An 11,691-nucleotide genomic window follows, 5' to 3' on the forward strand; every position below is an offset into this window, starting at 1 on the left:
AGCCTCCCAAAGTGCTGAAATTACAGGTGTGAGCCACCATGCCTGGCCAAGATATACATTTCTTACTGAATATCTGTATATCAAAGTTTTGATGTATCTGTGTATCAAATCTTGTACATTCTTTTTAGTTTCTATTGAAAATAGGGATATGGTTTTCCATTATGTTTTTCAAATTGTTATTTTTGCATATATTACAATTAACTGTTTTCATATGTTAATTTAGTAATCTGCTACCTTATTGAATTGTCTTTGTTTCTGGACTTTCCTAGTCTTTTCATACCTCTTTGGAGGGTTCTAGAATAAGTTTGGCAAGCACTTAATCACTCAGAATGTCTGCTCACCTGCCATGCATTCAGGGCTATGGGGTTGGTGCTGTGAGCCTAAAGAGGACCCCAACGAGGCTGTTATAGACACCAGAGGGAATTTTATTCATCTGGGGTGAGACATAAAAAGAGGCAAAATGATGTACTCATAGATGTAAAAAAGTTCATCAGTAAGTCCAAACTACAGAAACAAGTTTCCAGAAAGAATTTGAGTATGGGAGTGTTCATACCAAAGTCAGGTTAATCGGTAAAGGCTCCCAGGAGCTGATGGACCAAGTCTGGCAGAGAAACGCAAGAGTGTGTATGAGTCCACTCAGGCTTTCATAACAAAACACATTTCCACCAAGTTCTTTGCCACTTTATTATTTATTTTTTAAAAATAAATCCATAGTACCTAAAAAGTTACAGATGCACTTTGCCATGTTATGAGAAACATGGCCTTTCCTCTGCTTTCCAGTAATATAGTTCTCATTTCTGAGACCTCACCAGAATGATCTTTAATGTCCGTATTGATACCAATATTCAGATTACGTCAATCTAGGCTTTTTCTAGCATGCACCTCCAAACTCTTCCAGCCTCTGCCCATTACTACCCAGTTCCAAAACTGCTTCCATATCTTTTGGTATCTGTTACAGCAGCATCCCACTTCTTAGTAACCAAAATCTATATTGGTCAACTTGGGCTGCCATAACAAAATACCATAGACTGGGTGTCTTAAATAACAGAAAAGTATTTTCTCATAGTTCTGGAGGCTGGACATCTGAGATCAGTGTGCCAGCACGGCCGGGTTCTAGTAAGGGCCCCCTTCTCAGCTTGCCACCTTCTCTTCTCACTGTGTTCTCACATGGCAGAGAGAGTGCACTGATGTCTCTTCCTCTTCCTATGAGGGCATTAGTTCTATTGGATCAGGGTCCCACTCTCATGACCTCATTTAACCTTAATCACCTTCTTCTTGTCCCTGCCGCCAATGCAATTACATGGTGGGTTAGGGCTTAAGTATGTGAATTCCAGGGGACACAGTTCAGGCTATAGCAACATTTAACCTTGGAACACAATTTCTTATTGGAAATCCTCAGGGCCTGAGCTGTTTTAGAACTCAGCTTTTTTTGAATCTTTAGAAAGGTCAAGCAGTACATATACTGTGTTACGTAATATATCCAGTGGGGTCTGGAGTAGCACCTCGCAAATAAATTAATATCTCAGCAGCCAAATGTGGAACTGTTATAAGAGTAGGATAAATAAAGACAATAAATGACTGCGGGGTGGTTGAGATCAGGCAAAGTTTTGCTGGCAGATGCCTTACAAAAGAAAAAAAAAAAAAAAAACTCAGTTGTCAAAGCTTTTTGGATCTGGGAGTTGCAGATAGAAACTGTGGACCTGTGAAAGTAAAGGCCCTGGCGAGACTAACCAAGTCCCCTGAGGAGGCCATAAAGAGATAAATAGGGCTGGTCCACTTCTTTTTGGATTGGCTCCCAGTGAATTAGTTGACCCAGGCTTTACAGTCTCCAGCTATAAGCACATAAAGCAAACCAGCACCTTCGGCTCCTTATTGCTCCTTATCATTCTTTTCCCCTCTGTGGCAAAACCCATAGGGTCAGGTGCTGAGGCTCCAACCCATTGTCCTACCAGATGACTCAGGGTAGGTGACGGATATAGTGCAGGCTGCACACACACACACACACGCACGCACGGCGCGCACAGACACACACACACACACACACACACACACACACACACACACACACACACACACACCCAGGCCCTGGGGTGCTAAGCGGATTGCTCACCAGGCTGTCTTCTCACTCCAGAAAGCTGAGGAGAACCACCTTGGAGGTGCTGATTACCTCCTGCGTCCCCTCCCTTCCTTTTCTCTTCAGTAAAGAGTGAATGAATATACTGCAGAGTTGACTTGATATGTGCTCTGCTTGAGAGCACTGGGTTTCCCCGAGCAGGGGGTGGTCAGCCAGGTCACAACAGGCCAAAACGACTCTTTTGGTTTTTGTTTCCTTCCCAGGCTCCCCTGGGGTAGTTGGCATTTCCCAAGCAGCAGCATCAAGGATGTTGCCCTGCCTATGGAGGCTGGCCAAGAACTGGGAGCTCAATGGCCTAGCATCTGTGGGATTCAGGATGGACTTGTCCAGACCCTGTTTCCAGATGAAGCCACATCTGTCCACAAGGTTGTTTTTTTTTTTTTTTTTTAGATTTTCACTCTTGTTACTCAGGCTGGAGTGCAGTGGAGTGATCTCGGCTCACTGCAGCCTCCACCTCCCGGGTTCAGGCAATTCTCCTGCCTCAGTCTCCTGAGTAGCTGGGATTACAGGCACTTGCCAGCACGCCTGGCTAATTTTTTTGTGTGCGTGTATATATATATATATGTATTTTTTTTTCTTTTCCTTTTTAGAGATGGGGTTTCACCACGTTGGCCAGGCTGGTCTCAAACTCCTGACCTCAGGTGATCTGCCCACCTTGGCCTCCAAAGTGCTGGGATTACAGGTGTGAGCCACCATGCCCAGCCTGTCCACAATGTATTGCTGTACGAGCAAAACTATGTGTTAAGTCAGCTAGCCCTTCATATGTATGTGGTATGTCTAATAAGTTAAGAATATGGGTGTTAGATTTAGTCCCTAAAGTTCCAGCCATTTGGTCTGGATTCTATTGAGGCTTGTCATGGCTGCTTCTATCCTTAGAGTCCTGGGTAGAGCTAACCCTGATCTTCGAGATTCTCCTCTCTGTTCCCAGAGAGGGTTCAAGACTCTTCTCTGGTGCACTGCTCTCTGGGCTGGGAAACTTCTGGAAGGTTATGATGTTCTCCTTGTGAATCCAGTTTCCCATAATTTCTGTTCAAAAAGAAGGCGAAAGTACTCTGATATTTTTCTGCTCTGATAGTCAATGCCGAAGGGTCTCTGGGTGGGGTCTTGGCTTCAAAGTCCTTCCTTAACAAGGAGAAAGAGAAATTCCCATAGGCCCATGTGAGCTATTTAGGTACTGGCAAACTCATCAGAACCACTACTTGGGTCATTTGAAACGGCGTGTCTTGTCCCCACAGTTACTCATTCCCTGACTTTTAGAAAGAGCCAAGCCTCAGAGCCAAGTCTGGTAAAAAGATCATTTGGGATCAAAAGCAAGATCACCTCCTATGTGCAAATCCCTAAGGTGGTTGCAAATAAGGGAGATACTGTCAAAGTGCTTTTTGGTCTTCTACTTGGAGACAGCAGTCCATAGAGGGTTGCATTTCTTCTGGGTCCAAACCACCATGGCCAGTTCCTCACTAAACTTCGGTTTGCTCCTCTGTTAAATGAAAACAACTTGTGGGCCAGGCGCGGTGGCTCAAGCCTGTAATCCCAGCACTTTGGGAGGCTGAGACAGGCGGATCACGAGGTCAGGAGATCGAGACCATCCTAGCTAACACGGTGAAACCCCGTCTCTACTAAAAATACAAAAAGCTAGCCAGGTGAGGTGGCGGGCGCCTGTAGTCCCAGCTACTTCGGAGGCTGAGGCAGGAGAATGGCATAAACCCGGGAGGCGGAGCTTGCAGTGAGCTGAGATCCGGCCACTGCACTCCAGCCTGGGAGACAGAGCCAGACTCCGTCTCAAAAAAAAAAAAAAAGAAAACAACTTGTGGAGTTGTTGGACAGCCTTGCCAAGTGTCTGGTGCCTGGAATGTGCTGTACATTCTCAGGATGTGCTTAGGAAGGGCCATGGTGGATGACGAGGATGATGGTCAGGATGGTGTCCTGGGCGTTTGCGTCCCAGAGCTGCAATAACAAATTTCCATAAACTGGGTGACTTCAACCAACAGACCTCCATTTCCCGGTTCTGGAGGCCCAAAGTCCAAAATAAAAGCTTTGGCAGAGACACGCTGTCTCTGAGACTGTCTTTGCATCTTCCAGCTCTGGTGGCTGTACCTGTTCTTTAGCTGTGGCCAGGTCACTCTAGTGTCTGCCTCTGCGACCACGTTGCCCCTCCTCTTCTCTGTGTCTTCTCTTCTTTGTATCTCCATGTATCCTCCCTCTGCCTGTCTCCTAAGAATCCGTGTCATTCATTGCATTTAGGGCCCGCCTGGATAATCCAGGATAAGCACCTCCTTTCAAGATTCTGAAGCACATTTGCAAAAACTTTTTCCAAATAATGTAACATTGACAGGTTCTGGGAATTAGGATGTGAATATATCTTTTTGGGGGGCCACTGTCCAGCCCACTACACACAGTGAATGCTACCCACAATGATGATGATGATGACCAGTGCCAATCCCAACACAAAGCAGTAAAAAGTGCAGGCGAGTCTAGCGGGGATGTGGGGCGTGGGCAGCAATGGCACCTCAGGGGAACCTAGGCTCTGGCCTGACTCAGTTTCCAACCCTTCCCTTGCCTTCTGGACAGTCCCCTGCTTCCCTAGGTGTGAGATCCTCACGACCTTCCATCTCCAGGATTGTCAGGCCCTTGGGCCAGCTCACAGCAGCCAGGACACAGAGGCATTGTGCCATTCCTAGACCAGCTGAGGGACATGGACCACGTGTGAGGGCTCAAGCATGATGATATTTCCAACAGGCCTTAAACATGCAGGACTGGCCAGGGCCCGTTGCCAGCACCTGAGAGGAGCTGTGATGCAGCTCATGATCCGGTGATCGCATCCAACTGGCTGCCGGCTGCTGTCCAGGCCTCCGGGAGGACCCGCTGCCTCTGTCCAGGTCAAGGGAATCGGCATCTTTCCCAGACCACCATGAGGGCCAGCATTCCTGCTGAGCCGTGAATGATGCTGTTGTTATGGCTGCTGCTTGGCTTAGGTTAAGCGGCTTCTTTTCTAACTTCAGGCTGGAAAGAGGCAGTGTTTGGATCTGGCAAGGACCTTGGTGGGCAAAGTGAAGTCCCTGATTGGAAGTACGGCCTGGCAGCCTGGCAGGGGCCTGCTGCACTGCTCATGATTGGATGTGAGGTTTCTGGGGCCTCTGCAAGCTGGGAGCTCAGAGTGGTGAAGAGTCTGGGTGTGGGGGTGGGAAGACAGGGAAAAGAGGACAGTCTGGGGGTGGGGGCGGGAGGACAGTGGGAAATTGCCTTTTTGTTGTTTTTGGAGACGGAGTCTCACTCTGTCGCCCAGGCTGGAGTGCAGTAGTGCCATCTCGGCTCACTGCAACCTCCACCTCCCGGATTTAAGCGATTCTTCTGTCTCAGCCTCCTGAGTAGCTGGGACTACAGGTGCACACCATCACACCCGGATAACTTCTGTATTTTTAGTAAAGATGGGGTGTCACCATATTGGCCAGGCTGGTCTCTTACTCCTGACCTCATGATACGCCCTCCTTGGCCTCCCAAAGTGCTGGGATTATAGGCATGAGCTACCATGCCCGGCCGAAAAGCACTTTTTTTGTCTCCTTCAGTGATTAAGCTTTGCGACTATACAGTCTCCTGTCATCCCCAGCAGGGAGCTCAGAGTCAAGCCCAAAGCGTGCACTCGTGGCTTCCAGAGATCAGCTTGAAGGCAGGAGTTGCTTTGTTAGCAAAGTTTAGATGGAACTGGGGGGAAATTGCTCTCTAGTTTGCCCGCATATTCCCCATATGTAGTCAATGAAGAGACCATCAGTCTCTATTCGGGAGCTGGGAGACTTGGATTTTAGTCCCAGTTCTGCCCTTGTGGTCAGAAAAGTTTGAGGAAGTTGCTTCAATGCTGAATTTCAGATTCCTCACCTGGAAAATGAGACATGAGAGAACTAACTCCTTCCTGCTTCCCAGGCTGAGGAGGAGCAAAAGGGATTTCTTCTGTCAAAGCCCTTTTTGAAATGGATCATCATTAACTGTGTCATAACTGCCCGGAATTGAATATTGTTTTTAAAGAAAATGATAGAACGTAGGCCACTCCTAAATAAAATGCTTCTGTCATGCTGTTAGCATTTAGAATATCAAGAACAAAACACTGCTTGTAGGCTGGGCGCGGTGGTTTATGCCTGTAATCCCAGCACTTCAGGAGGCCGTGGCAGGTGGATCACTTGAGGCCAGGAGTTCCAAGACCAACCTGGCCAACGTGGTGAAACCTTGTCTCTCTACTAAAAATACAAAAATTAGCCGGGCGTGATGGCCAGTGCCTGTAATCCTAGCTACTTGGGAGGCTGAGTTGGGAGAACCATTTGAACCCGGGAGGTGGAGGTTGCAGTGAGCCAAGATTGCATCACTGCACTCTAGCCTGGGCAACAGAGTGAGACTCCATCTCAATAAAAAACAAACAACAAAACAAAAAAACAATGCTTGTAGAATGCTAAAAGCTGGAAACAACCACAGGGTTGGCCGTCTTCAGCCATGGGGTATCTTGGCTTGACATGAGTTCTTTGTGGGTAGTGATTGTATCTCTGCGTTTTCTCTTGTTTTTGAATCCACACTACCTGGTGTATAGGAGATGCTGAAGCCTCAGTACCTGTGAGGAAGGAGGCCTTGGAGAGGAAATGGGACTGGGGCACTCCAGGTATGCACTGCGACTGCCTCCTTCCCCAAACACACTCTGTCCTTCCAGCCTCTGTATAGGCTGGGCCTTGGCCTAGGTTGCCTTTACAATAAATACCTTTTTTTTTTGCATATGTTACATACTGTTTTTTGTTTGTTTGTTTTTGTTTTTTAAGTGAAATTAAGTTTATTAAGCAAAGGAATAGACTGGGCGCAGTGGCTCATGCCTGTAATCCCAGCACTTTGTGAGGCCAAGGCGGGTGGATCACCTGAGGTTAGGACTTCGAGACCAGCCTGACCAATATGGTGACACCCTGTCTCTTCTAAAAATACAAAAATTAGCCAGGTGTGGTGGTGTGTGCCTATAATCTCAGCTACTTGGGAGGCTGAGGCAGGAGAATTGCTTGAACCTGGGAGGCAGAGGTTGGAGTGAGCCGAGATCGCGCCACTGCACTCCAGCCTGGGTGACAGAGCAAGACGCCATCTCCAAATAAAAAAGAAAGTAAAGGAATAAAGAACGGCTACTCCATAGGCAGAGCAGCCCATCATGCTGTCTTTAGAGAAACATTTTGGTCCGCTCATTCCTGGGTGCCCCCGGCTCAGGGCTGCTGAGGAGATCTAGATTTCAGGGGCTCCCAAAACCTCAGTCTTCTAAGTCAATGATATTTTGATGCCACATTTCAAAAATTAAAAATTAATGCCAGAAAATCTACGTTGAGCTGAATATTTACGTTTGAAATCAAGACAGAATCTGACCTCACACTTGTGCAACTCAGTTTCACTTACTTCAGTGTAATCCCAGTCCTGTTCTCAAATCCAGTTTTTATTGAAAGTACTGACAGTTTGTTCATCAGGCATTTTTGTACTAGGATTTTGTCAAAAGCTGCATTAAAATATGAGTTGTCCTGAAGACTGAGTTTTCTGATGCTCCTGAAATTTTGTGCCCAAGGCCCTTTCAGCTCCCTTCTTGGTGCACACCACCTTAGGGACTGGTTTATTTGCAGGGCGTCCTTCTGCTGCACCATGAACCCCCAGGCAGGGCAGCTTCTTTTTATTTGGGGGTAATAAAGATCTGATTGGGCCTCCTTGGTCAGCCTTTGCTCTCACCTGCCTTCTATCTTGAGAACAGAATGTAGCACTTCCATGGTTCCTACCCAGTTCAACTTCAGAAACCTTTGGGGAAGGGTGTCTGCTTTTCTGAAGACATCGTGAGGGAGACAGAGGTGCATAACGCCCTCAAAATTCTACCTTAGGCATCTTTTGATTCTCTTCCCCAGAGTTCTCCTCTCTTGCTGGCTGTCTTGTCTTTTTTTAACCCTTCTCTATTTCCATAGCCTCTTTAAGACTTCCAGCATTCCAGTGCCCCCCTCAGCTTGTACACCCACAGAGCAAAACAAATGCCCCACCACTATTACTCCTTAAGATTTCCTCTTGTGTATTGGTGGTGATGGGAATAGTGGGAGAAAGGTCCCAGTTAATCATACAGCACGTGGATGGGATGTAACATCTGCACCTAGAGGGGTTCAATCAGTGACTGATGAAGGAATGAGTGAGCGAATGAATGAAACAACAAAGTCTGGGTGCAGGAAAGGGGCTTTTACTATGGGAGGAGTTCTTCCGCACCTTTTTTTGTTTTGAGAGACAGGGTCTCACTCTGTCCCCCAGGCTGTAGGGAAGTGGCACAATCATAGCTTACTGCAGCCTCAGACTCCTGGCTCAAGCAGTTCTCCTGCGTCAGCCTCTTCAGCTGGGACTACAGGCACACACCACCACATTCAGCTAATGGTTGGGTGGTTGGTTGGTTGGTTGGTTGGATGGTTGGTTGGTTGGTTTTGTAGAGATGGGGGTAGTGTTCTTACTCTGTTGCCAGGCTGATCTCAAACTCAAGGCCTCAAGTGATCCACAGCCTTGGCCTCCCAAAGTGTTGGAATTACAGGTGTAAGCCTTCGTGTCTTGCCACCTCTACTTAATTGAGCTGAAAATACCCTGCACAAGAGACTTCAGGGGCTTTGGCAAGTTGCAATGGTTCTCTCCCTTGCTGTCTCTCAAAAAGGATACATTTCCCTGGAAACCTGTCCTTTGGCCACACAGTGGCCACACAGACTGTCTCTTAGCCTCAACCCCTTTCTCCTCATTACAATTTCCAACTCTAGGCTCTTCTTCCCTATAAGCACTGACCAATAGGGACAGCTTTAGGTACCTGAATGAGCCTCCATCCTGTGTCGGGGAGACAGCCATCGTTCAGTTCACCTGTCAAAGGCTTTAGTGGTTCTGCTTGTTCATCTGAAGGTTCCAGTGTCATTGCATCCTCCTTGAATCCCAGGCCACAGAGTTCTGAGTTTCTACTGCCAGAGATTTCAGAACAGGATGGAATGTTACAATTTAATTGTGCTCATAGGGGCATAACTCACCTGGGGGCCAGCCTGCTCTCAGCCTGAGAAAGGCCAGAGAAACTGGTCCTTTATTAAGTATAACATGGGCCTCGTACCTGTTTTCAGACCATAGAAGCATTCACTGTAGAAAGTTTAGAAAATAGGAAAGAACATGGCTGGATGTGGTGGCTCCCACCTGTAATCCTAGGACTTTGGGAGGCCGAGGTGGGTGGATCACCTGAGGTCAGGAGTTTGAGACCAGCCTGGCCAACATGGTGAAATCCCGTCTCTACTAAAAATACAACAATTAGTCAGGCGTGGTGGCGGGCATCTGTAGTCCCAGCTACTCAGAAGGCTGAGACGGGAGAATCGCTTGAACCCAGGAGGCAGAGGTTGCGGTGAGCTGAGATCACGCCATTGCACTCTAGCCTGGGCGACAGAGTGAGACTTTGTCTCCAAATAAAAAAGAAAAAGAAAAAGAAAATCGGAAAGAACACAAAGAAGGTTTAAAAATCACCTGGAATCTTGCCTCTGGAGATAACCACTTACTGTTGACATGTCCTCATGTTCTCTTTCAGAGTTTCTTCTGTATCTCTTTGCAGAAAATGGTGATCTCCAAAGTGAGGAGGAGCCCACTGCCCAATCTGTTCCTCTGGGCCTGAACCAGCAGGGCATGGGCAGAGGACATTGGCACGAAGCCCCTCCAGCTGCTCCATGGGTACCAGGAGGCCTCTGAGATTACTGTGCACGATAATACAACCTCCCTCCAAGCCAAGAAGCCACAAGACCTTTGGGTCTGGTTGGGATGCCCTGGCAGTGACTGAGTGCCTCCGGGCTACAGTCCAGAAAGCAAGCCTCTGCCTCCTTCCTTATTTCTTTATTATTATTACTTTTTTATTTTTATTTTTATTTTTTTGAGATGGAGTCTTGCTCCTTCGCCAGGCTGGAGTGCAGTGGCGCGATCTTGGCTCACTGCAACCTCCGCCCTCCCAGGTTCAAACGATTCTCCTGCCTTGGCCTCCCAAATAGCTGGGACTACCGGTGCGTGCCACCGTGCCCAACTAATTTTTTTGTGTGTATTTTTTAGTGGTGATGGGGTTTCACCATGTTGGCCAGGATGGTCTTGATATCTTGACCTCATGATCCGCCTGCCTCAGCCCCCCAAAGTGCTGGGATTACAGGCGTGAACCACCGTGCCCGGCCCCTTCCTTATTTCTTTTTTTTTTTTTTTTTTTTGAGACGGAGTCTTGCTGTCACCCAGGCTGGAGTACAGTGGCCGGATCTCAGCTCACTGCAAGCTCCGCCTCCTGGGTTCACGCCATTCTCCTGCCTCAGCCTCCCGAGTAGCTGGGACTACAGGCACCGGCCACCACACCCGGCTAGTTTTTGTATTTTTTAGTAGAGACGGGGTTTCACCGTGTTAGCCAGGATGGTCTCGATCTCCTGACCTCGTGATCCGCCCGTCTCGGCCTCCCAAAGTGCTGGGATTACAGGCTTGAGCCACCGCGCCCGGCCCCCTTCCTTATTTCTTAGACTGAATCTCACCCAGCAGGATCTGCCTGAGTGCATTTTGAATGCAAATTTTATTAGGCTCTGCCTCTGTTCTGGCAATATTGGAAAAAAGAAGGCTGGGTGGAACCAGCACTGAGTGTCTGCAAAGTGCTAAATGTTTTATATACATCATTCCATTTACTCCTCATGACAATATTGTAATGCGTGTTATTATTTTCCTTATAAATGAGGACGCCAAGGCCCAGGAATTAAGTAGGTGGCCCCAAGGTTACACAAGGAAGTACCTGTAGATTTGGGCGGCAGCCTGAGGTCATCTGCCTTCAAAGCCACCTGGTTTGTGACCCCATCCGTCTTCCCTGCTGTGGTTTGTGGCAGGGCTGGAATGGCAGGCAGAGGATGTGTCTTTGCCTGGAGTATTTCCTGTTCTTCAACAGTGGAGAAGATTTGACCCTGACCATGAACCTGCTTTGGGGTTTGGTATTGTGTGTGGACAAGGCTGCTGGTTTTCATTCATTCATTCAATCAATATTTGTAATATGCTCCAAGCCCTGAGCTGCCATTAGGGATAGGAAGTCGAGTATTTGTGAAGACCCTGTCTTCATTGATTTTATATTCTGGTAGGGAAGAAAGACACGTACCCAGCCCATCCTGTTCACTGTGGTAAGTGCAATGGTGGAGAGTACTGGGGCAGGAAAAAAGAGAAGCATCTAAATCAGAACAATCTCAAGAAGGTGGTGGGCGAGGAGTGGGCTAAGGAATGGCTTCCCAGAGGAAGGAAGGAATTTTTGAGCTGAATGTTGAAGGTAGAGGCATGAAGCAGCATGGACTGTACAGGAAAGCACCTGTGGTTCATTATGGCTAAAATCGAGGTTACGAGTGAGGGGCATAGTCTGGGGAGCTCAGAAGTGCCAGATTAGAAAGGAGGTTGAGGCCAGGCACGGTGGCTCATGCCTCTAATCCCAGCACTTTGGGAGGCCAAAGCAGGCGGATCACTTGAGCCCAGGAGTTCGAGATTAGCCTGGGCAACATGGCAAAACCCCATCTCTAGCTTATTTA

The 11,691-nt window shown here is 47.8% G+C and overlaps 1 protein-coding gene across 1 annotated transcript in view; it reads left to right on the top strand.

Moving 5' to 3' along the window:
• Window positions 1-5,018: 5,018 nt before the first annotated feature.
• The window catches only part of PDZD2 (PDZ domain containing 2), a 438,467-nt gene continuing 431,794 nt past the window's right edge, over window positions 5,019-11,691 (top strand). The window contains exon 1 of the mRNA XM_011952551.1: window positions 5,019-5,106. The gene's annotated coding sequence lies outside the window, so the exon portion shown is untranslated. The remainder of the gene's footprint in view (window positions 5,107-11,691) is intronic.

The sequence above is a fragment of the Colobus angolensis genome, unplaced genomic scaffold (genome assembly GCF_000951035.1).
Source record: "Colobus angolensis palliatus isolate OR3802 unplaced genomic scaffold, Cang.pa_1.0 Scaffold341, whole genome shotgun sequence".
In the NCBI taxonomy this organism is placed as follows: Eukaryota; Metazoa; Chordata; class Mammalia; order Primates; family Cercopithecidae; genus Colobus; species Colobus angolensis.